Below are 12640 nucleotides of genomic sequence, written 5' to 3'. Positions count from 1 at the left end.
CACCGAACTCAGGCAGCATCAAGGATTACAAAATCCAAAATCCTTCCTATCCACTTTTCTGCCAGTAGGGATGCAGGAATATTTTCAGTCATTTTCACTAAAATATTGATTGATGATCCAGGTCAGGATATTGCTCCCTGTGTGCAGTTTATTTGTTATGTTCTTCAGCATAATGCTCTCAGATAGAAGCAATGTAAGAAAGTGGATGTTCCTGCATTTTCACTCTCTTAATTACTCCACTCTCATGGACATGTTAGGGCAGGATTCAGTTGATTGAAATATATCACTGTTGGCATTACAAGCATGTGTGACTGGTCTGGCACTATAAATAGAGATGATTTTGCAACAGGAATAAAATGTTTAAAAGTCTCCCTCCTGTTTTGGAAGAAATGAGAACAGGAGGGAGGGAAGGAGGAAGCAGGGATGCTGTTACTCTAGGCAGAGGTGTCAGATGCACCTACAGGTCATTTGAGCAGCAATCCTGCCAAAGGACTGACGCATGGCTCATAAAGTGACGGCAAAGTGATTTCCAAGTGTCCAATTCCATTGGCAGCAATAACTCCTGGGGGAGATGAAATCATGATTCTAGAAACTAGTGCTCATTTCCTGCCAGCTGGTCCATGAGCCATTTTCAGCTGCAACATTTTCCATCATGTGTACCCTACTCTGATTTTTTTAACACTCCTCTCAATAGTGTCAAGTTCCTCTTCTTTACTTCAGCAGTTCTTTCTCTCTTCCTTCCCTTCATTTTGCTGCAGTCTATTAATTAACTATATTAGTTACATTAACTATAATGTAAATGTAACATGTGCTTGAAAACATACAAGCCTTACAGAGAGGAAGCTGTAATTGTCCACAAAGACATGTGGAATATACCCTTTGTTGAAAGAAAATTCTTCATCAGGGTCCAGTCCAAGCCAGGAATAAACAAAATGGAGACTGCTGTAGAAAGATGGTTCTTGTTTATTTAGTTGCCAGAAACTTCAATGACTGCAGCATGTTTTTGGGGTGGCTGACAAAACGGAGCTGGGAGTGGTGGGTTTTTATACCTTCTTGGACTTTTGTGTTTGGAGTTGTTCCTGTTTGAGATTGTTCCTGTTCCTGTGCAATGAACATTGACCTGGGGTTCAGTGTGCCCTTTTGGTATTCTAATGGAGGTGGGTTAATCCTCCTAAAGGTCATGTTCCTTGGAGTCTTTGTTTTTCTAATCCCATCAGCTCCACCCTTCTCTGGGGCTATGACTGAAGGCATTTTGCTTATGAATAGGTGGCCCAGCCTTTCTGAACAGGATTATCAAATCTGCATTTCTACAGAACTGGCCTTCTGAGTTTCTTCTTGGGGGAGAGGGAGAAGTTTCTGCCTTTTAAGATTTTCTCCCATTATTCCTTGGGGGAGTGCTGACTTCCTACACCTCATTAATCAACATGCGTTTCCTTCTCTTCCCATTATGCTTATCTTCTTTTCTTTCTAATGTTGTTTTAAGGCCTTGTGTTTAATGTAGAATCCCAAGCTAACATAAATGCTGGGGAATATAGTTCATCTGTTTGGAGTGAGGTATCATTATTACAACAATGATCACCAGCTATGCATCACCCACCCACCCCAGTCTATACCAGATGCTGATCTGATGTCTCAAGGAAGGAAGAGTCTGAATAAATCAAAACAAGCTCAGTTCAAATCATTACATGTTGGAGCTTCAGTTTGTTAGGGAAATAATAGTTTTAATTTGACTTTAGCAACAGGTGGAGGTTGTGACTATGAGACCTGAAGGGCACATGACATGGATTTTGTAACTTGTTAACTAACATAGCTACTTTGTATTTTAATCTGACTTATTTTCTTTCTTTTGAAATGATGTTCAGGCTCATTATAGATCGGAATGCAGGAATAGCTTTTAACATTCCTAAACTGAAAAGATGAATTGGCTAGAAACTATCTCCAGATAAGGAAAAGTTTGTTAGTACAAGTTGGGTTGTGGTTTATCTCTTTCGTGAACGTTAAACAACTTTTTTCCTTATAATGTATGACCCTTCTGATGTCAGACCTCATTTTAATGAACATGTGTGATATTATGGGATGCAAATATGTAACATGTTTGACTACATGTATCTGATTTCCCATGCAAGGGGGAGGTTACTTTTATTGTGTCCAATCAACTTTCCTCTTGCATTTTCTTTGTTGTGTTATCTATAAAAAGGAATGTAAGATGGGTCTTGGGGCACTCCCTTTTCACAGGGAGATCGCACTTTATCCCCCTAATAAACTGCTTTTAAATGATCTTCCGACTCTGTTGCTTATTTGGAAGGTAAATTGAGGCAGAACCTAGGGCCAGATTTGGCTATCAGACCTCTGCCAAGTTCAGTTGATTGACCAATTTTGACTCTACCTGGATTGGGAAGCCCTGACAACAGTGACTTAAACTATCCTTCTCTTATATCTAGACTACTTCAATGAGCTATTTTGGAAGATGACCTGGAAGCCTCGGTGGGTCCAAGATTCAGTGGCCTGTCTAAATCAGCTGGAGCAGATTTAGCAATCTACATGCTACAGTCCCCATAGGGACGCAGGTTGCTTCCTGGGTCAATCCAAACACTGTATATTACCTTTAAAACATGACATGACTTGGCTCCTGAATATTGATAACACAATCTGGCATTCATATAAAGAAACTTGCTGAGCTTTTGTGCATGAGAGGAAGAAAGTGTAGGTCCAACAACGTCCCTTCTTGCTCCACTTCTTGCTCCACTCATACTTTTGAATTCTTTGCTATTCAAATTCTATGACTTTGAATATTTGCTTTAAGTCTTTCTAGGTGATTTCGGTATTCATGATGTGTGCTATGTGTAGTTAATTGAACAATTAATTGAGGGTTTTGCCCCTGTATTTTCCATATTTTTGTGGAGGATTCTACTCACAAACCACAAAATATAGAAGTATGTCATAAATGAATAAACTGCATTGTCTGGTTTAAGTAAAAAGCAGAATGCAATTGTTATTCGTTTCTTCTCTATTTAAGAATCCATTTTCTTTTTCCTTTCTCAGGATTAATTTATTTCCAGTGTAACATATCTATATAGGTGCTATGGATTTTTCTCTGCATTAGCTACAACTTTTAGAATAGCTGGCAATTTTTGACTAGGCTACAAAGCCAATCCATCTGAATTTCACAAAAATGTGGGTTAGTGAACCGTGAATTGTGATTAGAAAGTAATTTGGTCGACCAACTTCATGGAACAGGAGACAAACTGGGTCTAGATAACCCTTAGCCTAGCTTAGAAAGCTGTATGAAGGCTGCATGGAACTGTATTGGCAAGGAAGCAGCTATAACTGCATGGCTTCACATATATCTAAAGGTGGTCTATGACAACATTGCAGAAAGATAACATTATCAAGGTACAGGAAAAGTTAAGGGAAGAATTCTGCCTGTTATGGTGTTATGCTCTGTTTAATAGCCACTTAGTCCCAAAGGTGCTTTTTCAAGAGGCAACTTGTTTTTCCTTGAGAACTGAACCGAAGAAGCTTCTTGGATGAGAAGCAAAACGTCTTCATGAAAAAACAAAGAAAGTCCAGTTGCCTCTTGAAAAACCACCATTGGGACAATGATGACCTGGATGACTGAGAAGCTCCATAGACAGATAGCCACTAAGGTCATCAGCCTGCAAGACCAGCCATTGTGCTCAGCCAACTTTAGGTGTAACGTGTGTGATCAGATCATCAATCTTAAATTATTCAACTTTCTACTTTTGGCAATGCCTCCCCCATCTTTCTTACCGTTATCCTTGAATAGTCTACTATCCAATCTGAGGTTCCAAAATTATCCTGTAATGTATTCTGTTTTCTCCTGCATCCCTCGCCCAAGTTCCATCCCTTGATTTGATCAGAAACAAGCTCAAACCTCATGAGCAGCTTGTCGATACCTGTAATTACATAGTGTGCAGGGAAGAACAGAAAGCAGAAGGCTCCTGATGGCAGGGGGCTCACTTCTCCCCTAGCACAGGAGCTGTTCGATGTGTGTTTCCTCCACCAGATGCTCCCTACAGCTGTCACAAAAAGAACTTATGCGAAACCTTGTTAGGAGCTCCTTTAAATCTGTAAGCATGAATTCTTGAGTAAACTCATCGCAGGGGAATCTGACTGTATCCAAACAAATCCATTGCCAGAAAGCCGAGTGCAAGATTAATTAGTGTCTAATTGATGTCTTTGCAAGGATTTGTTTTGACTGATTGCACCACCCACATTACGCAAAAACTGTGGATTGGTTCTCGGTTTTCCTTTCCTCTTTCCAGTTTTTAAAACCTATAGCCTGTATCCTCTTCGTTAAGTGGCCATTGGCTTGTTTATTTTTGATTAGTTGATTTAGAAGTTGTCCAGCTCCATAATGACTTTGGATAGCATATGCTTAAAAATCTATAATCAAAAGCAATAAGAAGGAGCTATACATCCCAACAAACATATGAAACAGTTAATGATGGCTCCATAGCCATACGATCCCATGACTTGGGAGAAAAAGCCAGATTTTTAAGAATTTCCAGAACATCATTCTTACTTTTGTAAGTATGGATAATCTGGGTATAGGTAGTTCTTGACTTACGTTCATTTAGTGTCCATTCAAAGTTACAACGGCACTGAAAAAAGGGTCTTATAACTGTTTTTCACACTTAATGACCGTTGCAGTGTCCCCAGGGTCACATGATCAAAAGTCAGACACTGGGCAACTAACTCATATTTATGATGATTGCATTGTCCCAGGGTTATGTGATCCCTTTTGCAACCTTCTGACAAACAAAGTCAATGGGGAAGCCAGATTCCTTTAATAACTGTGGTGATTCACTTAGCAACCGTGGCAAGAAAGGTCAGAAAATGGGGCAAAGCTCATTTAACAAATGTCTCACTTAGCAACATAAATTTTGGGCTCAGTGGTGGTGGTAAGTCAAGGACTGCTTGTAATTTGTAGCCATCTACAATTTGCTTTCTGTAATGGGAGCTGTGGAAAGAGGCATGATTTCCAGAAGACCATATCCTACTATGGCGAAGTACAATCAAATATATATAACAGCATTAATAAAATCAGAAAAGAATATACTGAATAGTGACATTTGTAGAAGCTAGAAATATATCCATAAAATATTAATGTAGAACTAGCTCAAAATCTTTCACATATTATTAAGTCTAGCCTTCTATCTTCTAGACCATCTCTTGCTCCATCTTAGTTTTGGTATAATATGTTATTTCAATACAGTGATATTTATATAACATACTTCGAATCTTAATATTCTTTTATTTAGGTGCCTTAGAGCTTAAGATTTAGACTACAGTTAGGGGGGGGGGAGTGGATATTACAAGCTTTATAACGATTTGACTTTTCTTCAAAATTAAATATAACACTAGAAATGAAATGAGAAAATGAAGGAAGAACATACATCAAGGAATTTCTTTTATAACAAACGTTTAGTCTCAAGATAAAATACTTGATATTAAAATCACCATTGTGTTCTTGCATGTTGCATGTATGCGTATCTGTACACGTGTGTACAAATCTGTACTGTTTTGTTTAGAATGTTAATAAACAAAAATAAAGGAAAACAAGTTTAGCAAATTTGAAATACAAAAAAAAATAAAAAGGCACAAATGAGAATAAATATATAAAAGGAAGAAAAAAACAAGCTGTTGAATTTCCAACTTCCCGCCTTTTATAGATTTGCTAATTTGTAATATTTATAAGTATTTAAGATGCCTTAAAATCAATATGTACATGCTTTTAAGTGCTGGATAACTTTTGAACATTTTTTTTCAATGGGACAATCCTTTATCTCAATAGAAGGAATTTCTCAAGAGGATTGATGACAGCTTTTTTTGATTAAAAAAACAACAACAAAGCAAAACAAAGTGCATGAACAAAGTGCAAAAGCAAAACAAAGTGCAAAGCTCTCCTCTCCTCTCATGTTATGTCTCCAAAAACTGTTCCTGAGAGGCTTCATTTTAATTCCCCTTTAAAGTTGCCATATTTTCTGGGCTCCTTCAAAAGTGTGGACTTCAACTCCTAGAATTCCTGAGAGCTGGCTGGGGAATTCTGGGAGTTGAAGTCCATAACTTAAAATTCCTGAGGTTGACAAACCTGTCCTAGATTCAGTGGTGGGATTCAGCCAGTTCGCACCAGTTCGCCAGAACCGGTAGCTAAATTTTGCTGAGTTTGGAGAACCAGCTGAATGAACACTGCTTTCGGAAGTCTGTTCTAGGCCTCGGAGGCCTGGAGGAGGCCTCCCAGGCTTAGAACGGCCCGCTGGAAGTGCAGGGATGCCACTTCCAGAAGTTCGTTCTAGGCCTCGGAGGCCCAGGCCTGCATCCAATAAGAGAACCAGTTGTTCAGGTATTTGAATCCCACCACTGCCTAGATTCATTATGTATGACTTTCCTCCCACTCTTGAGGCTGCAAAAAAGCTGGCATTCTTTGCATTGCCTTCCTTGCTTAGCAATATTCTGTTGCAGGAATGATGCAGAAGACCAGCACTGTCCTTCCAAGTTTTAATGAAAGACAAATTAAAGAAGTCATTCGGTGGATTCCCCTGGCTTCATTTGCATTCTCACCAAACATCACCAGCTAATTGGAAAAGCGTCTACAAATTGCTTTCTGTAATGGGAGCTGCAGATGGAGGCATGTTTTGAAAGGTAACTAGAGCAACAGGTACAGCCAGCAGCTTTTGCACAAGTGTTTTGTTATGGGGCATCCATAGGGAGATTGATGATCAGACCCCTTTTGAGCATTGGTTTATTGCTGTTCCAGAATGGCATTATTTCAGACATGGTGCTATTCTAGAACAATGCTAATTCTTTTTTAAAAAAAATTAAAGTCCAAAAAGTGTCTGACAGGTGTGGAAGCGGGGTGCTAGTTGTGAGCTGAAAGAAGGAGAGAGAATTAACTGCCTATAAATTTCAAGGGCAAACGTTTGGAGCTCATGAGAGCCCAATTCTGATAAATCATATATCCTTCTGCAATCAAAAAAGAAGAGATGAGAAGCTGAGAGCCATAACTAGATATGTCTAATGTAACAAAGACATGGACTAGGGGGTGATATGATAGCAGTTTTCCAATATTTGAGGACCTGTCATGAAGAAGAGGGGGTCAACCTGTTCTCCAAAGTACTTAAAGACAGGACAAGAATGGATGGAAATTTATCAAGGAGAGAACCATCCAAGAACTAAGGAAAAATTTCCTGTCATTGAGAACAATAATGAGTCAAATAGCTTGCCTCCAGAGGCTGTGGGTGTCCTATCATTGGAGGTTTTAAAGAAGAGATTGGACAGCCATGGAATGGTATAGAGTCTTCTGCTTTAGTAGGGGGTTTAGAAGACCTCCAAGATGCCTTCCAACTCTGTTATTCTGTTATATCCTGTCTGTTCCTTCTCCATTTAGAGCCAAAGATGTTAGAGAGGGCATACATTCTCAAATATATTTTAATTAGGGAATAAATTTAGATATGCCCCTATCCATTTATTATTAAAAGTGCCCAAGGGTTTGAGGTTGGAACAGAACAGATAAAACTGCACCTCTTATCAATTTCTCTAATCAATTTTTCCAGCATGTCTTAACACATATCCAAGATACCAATAATTTTTCAGGACAAGTCTACTGCTCTTTCCAAAGAGCTGAGCCTGTCTTTGTATAATATCTGACAGTTATTTTAGAAAATACTTAAAGATATATTAGTAAGAAGAAGACTATCGAGCGATTAATTAACATTGTTATGATAATTAACTATTATCTATTGTTTCTTGTTAAATACATGAACCCAGACATTATGCTGTTTGCTAAATATTGAGAATGTTATTTGGAAAAACCCTAACCCCAACCCCAATCCTAACCCAAACCCAAATCCCAATCCCAATCCCGATCCCACCTCATCCCTATAAAAACTAATAAAAATTATATATAAAAGAAAGTACTGTCAGGCATCAGACAAACAGCTGTTTCAGAAAAAATAGGTTCTTCTGCAGCCTAAACTAAATGGCCATGGAGGGCATTGCCAAATGATTTGGAGAGGAGGATGCAGGCCCACTCTAGACTGAAGTGGCCAATAAGTGTTGGGCAGTTCCCATCCCCTGAATGTGCCATCTCCAGCATTGCAGATGAAGTGTTTGAAACCATGCCCATAAGAAACCATGTCCAAAGAAAAGAGAACACATTGCTTTTAAACTGGAACAATTAAAGACAAATTTAAATTGCCTCTTTGGTGCACTGGGGAAGAGATGAAAGGAATGTCATGAAGACATGTCCTTTAGGAATGGTTAGCATTCTAATTCAACCCCAAACATCCACGGATGGCTGGAAATTCCAGGAAACTATCGTAGGACTGTGTAGACCAGTGGTTCTCAACCTGTGGGTCGGGACCCCATTTGGGGTCGATCGACCATTTCACGGGGTCGCCAAGCAAGGCTGTCCGCCATTTTTTTGTCCGCCATTTTTTTCCCCTTTTCCGGCAGGTGCCTTACCTCCCTTGGGCTGGGCCAGCCTGCTCCGTCTCTGCCACTTGCCAGCTACGCCTCGGCCGGCGCAGGGGGCAGAACCACGCATGCACGGTGCTCCCGGGCAGGGAAAGTCCTCGACTTACGACCGGTTGGGTAGTCCTCGACTTACGACCGGTTTAGTCCTCGACTTACGACCGGTTTAGTCCTTGACTTATGACTGGTTGGGGGTCGCGGCATTAAAAAGGTTGAGAACCACTGGTGTAGACCAACCTTTTTCAATTCAATACTCTCCAAGTGTTTAGCCTAGCAAGGTGGTGAGGAAATCTAGAAGCTGCCATCCCAACATTGTGTCAGACTGGAAAAGGATGATGTAACCCAGTGTTTTCCAAACTTGGCAATTTTAAGATGTGTGGACTTCAACTGCCACAATTCCCCAGTCTGCATGCTGGGGAATTCTGAGAGTTGAAATCTACACATCTTAAAGTAACGAAGTTTGAAAAACATTGGTGTAGACCATAGATGTCAAACTCGCCACGCCACGTGATGTGTCGCGATGTATCGCAACGATTTTTGTATTGCTGGAGCTGGGGTGGGCGTGGTCTCCATATGATGCAACCGGCCCTCAGGCCGGCAGTTTGACACCCCTGGTGTAGACCATGTTGAGCTAAAGGGATTAGCTCTTTTAACTCTATGAATTGAGCTTACTCCATTGGCTATCCTTCATGAAAGGCATCATGGGAAATTATTCTGTTTCTCCCTATTAAAAAAAAATCACCCTTATTCCAGTTCCTAATCTTATTCCTCTACACTTCTCCACCCTTATTCTTCATGAGGTCCTTTTATTTTTCTAAATACGAGAGTCTACTTTAGATGCGCTTGTCAAAAGACCTTGAGATTCATGCCAGAACAAACCATTTCTTGACGCTAAAAAACCCTGACATTTTAATTAACTTCTATTACCAGATATTCAGTCTGTCCAGTTTGATTTGATAGCAGAATCAAAATTGCCACCAAAAGCCTGGCTTTTAAATAACTTATTTTTTTTTTCAAATAGCGAAGTGGCAAGAATAAAAAAAAGGAGAGGAAAGCTTATTAAAGAGAAAGCGATAGCAGAGAAGGTGAAAGACGAAAACCTTTGGGAACTGAGTTGAATTTGGGGAATGGCAAGATAATTAGCAATGCCTGAAGACATCAGAAATAAGGAGGACAAAGGGGAATAATGAAAGCCATTTTATTTCAGTTTTATTTGGTATTCATATACAGCAGTTCTAACAGAAAAGTATTTTGTTATTGATGCTATGCTATTTAAATAAAGGCTTTTTTAACCATTTACCAAGTTTGAAGCAGTTAAGGAGTTGCGTTTTATTTTTTAAAAATTCATGTTAAGAAAATCCTAGCAGGTTTGCCTTAAATTGAGCAGATGAAAATAGATTGTGCTCATTACACCAGAATTTTGCCCTCTAGTGGAGTTGAAAATAGGCTGCAATAGAATAAGATTCCCACCCTCTGTTGTTGGTTAGCCTTGCCCCACCAACCAACTTCATTTCAAAATATGCATTTTCCAATTGCTTTGAAAGCCTATTTGTAATCATAAATAGACAGATAGAAGCTTAATGGAAATTTATCATAAGCATTCATTGAGGAGTCCCAAATCCATAGATTCCACAGTAAAAGATCCCTAGGGATTGTTAGTATCCCAGAAACTGTCTATTTGTAAAATCTAAAAGAAAGAGCATGAGAAAACGTTGCTGGATCAAACAAATTCAGCCTTCTCTTACAGTGAGTGAGCAGCCCATAAGTAGGTTATTGAAATAAGTGCCACCTGTTATTGATGTTCTTCAGCAAAAAGCATATGGTGCTCAGTACTAGAATTAATATCCAGCTATCATGGTTTCTAATAACTGAATAACAGAGTTGGAAGGAACCTCCTGAAGCAAGAGACTCTATATGAATCCAGATAAGTGGTGTTGAAGGAAAAATCTTCATCAAGGTCCAGTCGAAGCTGGAAATAAACAACATGGTGACTGCTTTAGAAAGAAGGTTGTAGTTTATTGAAGAGGAGAGCCAGACAGAAAGATGGCTCTGGAAAAAGAGACCACGTGCAGCAGGGAGTGGGGTTTTATACCTTCTTGGGTTTTGTTTGGAGTTGTTCCTGTGGCATGAACTTTGAGAGTGCCTTTCTGGTATTCTGATGGTGGTGGGTTAATCCTATTATGTCCCAAAGGTCATATTCTGCTTCCCTGGGGCTGTGGCTGATGACTGTTGGATTTTTTGGTGTGAATGATCGTTGATTCTAGGGATTTTTCTTCCTGACTCCAATCTTTCTGACAAGATTATCACATCTGCATTTCTGCAGACCTGGTTTCTGTCTGGAGCAGAGAGACTTGGGGTGGGGGGTTGCTTTCTGTCTTTAAAATCCTTTGGGGAAATATATTTTGCCTTTGGGGAAATATATTCTGCCTTTTTAATATTTCTCAAAATATTTCTTTCTCTGGATTCTTCCCACAGTGGCTGTCCAGTCTCTTCTTAAAAGCCTCCAGTGATAGAGCGCCCACAATTTCTGAAAGCAAGCTGTCCCACTAGTTAATTGTTTTCACTGTTGGGAAATTTCTCCTCAGTTCTAAGTTGCTTAATTCTGGATTAGTTTCCATCCATTGTTTCTTGCCTTGCCTTCTGGATCTTGGGAAAATAGGTTGACTCCCCTCTTCTGATAGCCTTATACTCCACTGAAGCTTATCTTTCACACCTACACATAAGATTAAGGGTGGCTTTTAAAATAATAGTCAATTGAACAATGCAAACAAACCAGTCACTGGTCTAAAATGATTTGTAAACCCAAACCATTGGCTTCTTTTGGAATTAGTTTTATCCCTGTTGTAGTTCTATTTTCTTTTCACTCACAAACCTATATGTCCATCTTGGCCACACATCAGGATGTATTTGCACCAATCATATATGATTTTTTATGGACATCTCTTGGTGTTGCTTTTACTTATTCTATGAAGTATGTACAGGGATTTGTAGGGGAGTTTCCAGTTTTGTTTACTAGTCAGAGGAAGACAAAATTTGGATGTTTTGCATCCAAAATGAAGCATCTCTTTCAGGTAACCTTCAGTGGAATTTATTTCCACCCTGATTCATACATTATTCCCAAAACATGATTTGGTTTTATATGCTCTGTTGAATGTGCCACATTAGCTATATTGCAACATCATATTAAGTTATAACTTTAGTTTTTATACCAAAAAGTTTTACTCAGTATGGTAAGACAAATCAAAGAAACATGATGTGCAATCCAGACAAGGTTATTCATAAAGTCATCAGCTCAGATCTTTGAAAGGAGCCATTTGGGAAGAAAAGCCCACTTGTTTGTGTTAGCTTTTATCTTATTGTTTAAAAGTTTTAATAGAAATTCTCTCTCTCTCTCTCTCTCTCTCTCTCTCTCTCTCTCTCTCTCTCTCTCTCTCTCTCTCTCTCTCTGTGTGTGTGTGTGTGTGTGTGTGTGTGAATGGTATATTTAATATTGTAAGTGACCCAGAATTACCCTGTGGTAAGATGGGTGGCCAATAAATTTGATAGATAGATTTAATAAATAAATAAATGTGTATTTTTAATGTTCATTCTGTTATTTTTCAGCTCACTTTCTTAACCTCATCAAAAAGATTTTCAATTTTATTTATTTCTTCTAGGAAATTTTAATTCTCTCTTTCCCAGTAATTAATCTCTATCTTCCTTACTAGACCAAAATCTCCATGCTGTGCCTCAAAGTTTACGGTAAGTTTTAGTTGTTCTAGCTTTTCCCCCCATTAATTCTATATTCAGTTTGGACCTAATTTTGGAATAACTTTCCTTATATCTTCTGTGTTGATGGTAATGGCTGTGGTTACGGTAGATGTGTTTTAAATGTATTATTTCTACCTGAAAATTAGGAGACCTAAACTTGTGAAGGATGACAATTCAAAACAAGCTTCAGCTTGTGGAGGAAAGAGCCATTAATTCTTCATATCACACAGGAAATAAAATTGAAAATCACCTTCAATAGAGCAAAACAGAAATAATGCTCCAAAAAAGCTATGGAAAGTATGCTTACTTTCCTATGTAGATGTACACACATACACACACTACCATTTCTGACAGTTGCAATAGTTCTCCAGATTTCTTTTTAGTCCAGACAGGT

Source organism: Protobothrops mucrosquamatus, unplaced genomic scaffold (assembly GCF_001527695.2).
Source record: "Protobothrops mucrosquamatus isolate PMUCROS unplaced genomic scaffold, P.Mucros_1.0 scaffold226, whole genome shotgun sequence".
NCBI classification, from domain to species: Eukaryota; Metazoa; Chordata; class Lepidosauria; order Squamata; family Viperidae; genus Protobothrops; species Protobothrops mucrosquamatus.
Note: the sequence above shows the minus strand (reverse complement) of the source record.